The sequence below is a fragment of the Nannospalax galili genome, unplaced genomic scaffold, assembly GCF_000622305.1.
Source record: "Nannospalax galili isolate Female #2095 unplaced genomic scaffold, S.galili_v1.0 scaffold285, whole genome shotgun sequence".
Lineage (NCBI taxonomy): Eukaryota > Metazoa > Chordata > Mammalia > Rodentia > Spalacidae > Nannospalax > Nannospalax galili.
In genome coordinates, this window is record NW_008355157.1 from 3,284,114 (window position 1) to 3,286,199 (window position 2,086).

Here is a 2,086-nt window from a genome sequence, read left to right on the forward strand (position 1 = left end):
ACAGTACTGGGGATTGAATTTAGGACCTCATGCTTGCTAAGCAAGTGTTCCACCAATGAACTATACCCCAGTTACAAACGTTTTATTTTAAACAGCAGTTTGCAGACTAGGGAGATGCAGCAAGCATGAGGACCAGAGCTTCAATCCCCAATACCTATATAACAGCCAGGCATGGCAGGATGGTGCCTCTGTAGTCCCAGGATGATGCCTCTGTAATCCCAGGGTTGGGGGAGTGGAGGCCCATGGATTTTCTAGTCACCAGCCTTGCCAAAAAAATGGTAAGCTCCAGGTTCAGTGAAAGACTTTATTTCAAAATATAAGATGGAAAGAATGACTAAGGAAGACATGTAAGGGGGCTGGAGTGGTGGTTCAGCGGTTAAGAGTATGTACTGCTCTTCCAGAGAACCTGGACTCAGTTCCCAGCAACCACATCAGGCATCTCACAACTACCTGTAACTCCAGCTCCTGTGGGATCTGACTCCTCTGACTTCTGAGGGGTACCTGCACTTACATACACATAATTTAAAAAATAAAAATAAGTTAATTTTTTCTAAATATGAGTAGGATGTAGTGTATGAAATGCACAAAAATTCAATAAATAATATACCTTTTTGTCTATTTTTTTTTTTGGAGCTGAGGACAAGTGCTCTACCACTGAGCTAAATCCCCAACCTCAATAATATACTTTTTTTTAAGAAGACACTTAACTTTGATCTCTGGATTCCACATGCTCACACATAGGCAATCCCACCAGCACACAACACACATAGTATGTGTGCACAGACACACATACATACACATACACACACACACACACACACACACACACACACACACACACACACAGAGTAGTCTGCAGATCAGGCAAATGCTTTCAATACAAAGAACTCCCAAAGAACAAAGAGAGGGGTTGGCTTGTACAGGGGAAGTTCCCACACAGACTTCTACTCTGTTATGATAAGCAAATGGGGAGAAAAACACCTGGGGAACAGTCCTGACTGATATTTAAATTTGACTGCAGGTGGCAAGTTGAGACTTCTGGAAGCGGTTTATCTCACTAGTTGAAACTGAAATATGTCTGAGCAAGGATTGGGAGTTTCAGTTTGTGGATCTAGAAACACTGTGTGACTCCTAATTGGCAAATGCCTATCAAACTTAGCCATTGAACTGAGACCCCAATTAGCCACTTTGGACCCTTCTTGGAGACTCAACTCTGGTAAAAGTTCATAATGCAAATGAATAGCTAGATTGAGCCATATAAGGCAAGGTCTGCAAGGTCCCAAGTGCAAGAACTTTCATCTCTGTGGTGTGGAGCTGCTAGGGTGTGTCATCCTGAGCTCAGTCTTTTTTGGGGGGAGGGGGGCAGGATCTTTCTCTTTAGCTCAGGCTGGCCTCAAATTTGCACTTACATACACAGACACACATATATACATAATTTAAAAAAGTAAAAATAGGGGCTGGAGAGATGGCTCAGCAGTTAAAAGCACTGGCTGCTCTTGGCTGCTCTTGCAGAGGACCCAAGTTCGATTCTTAGTACCCACATGGCAACTAACAACCATCCATAACTCCACTTCCAGGGGAATCAGAGGCCTTTTTCTGACCTCTGTGGGCATTGCATAACACGAGTGCACTTACTACATACATGTAGGCAATATACTCATACACATAAAAAAAATAAAAAGAATAAATAAAAATTTAAAAATAAAGTTACTTTTTTTCTAAATAGGATTAAGAGGTATTGTATGAAATGTACAAAATTCAATAAATAATATACTTTAAAAATATTTTATTATTTTAATTTTATGTGTATGGATGTATTGCCTGTAGGTGTGTAAGTGCACCCATATCTTGCAATGCCTGCGAAGGTCAGAAGGGAGCATCAGATTCCCCTGGAACTGGAGTTATGGATGGTTGTTAGCCACCATATGGATGCTGAGAATTGAACCCTGGTCCTCTGTATGAGCAACCAGTGCTCTTAACCCTGGTCCTCTGCAAGAGCAGCCAGTGCTGAGCCATCTCTCCAGTCCCAATATACATTTTTTAAAAAAGACACTTAACTTTGATCTCTGGCTTCCACATTGCTCAC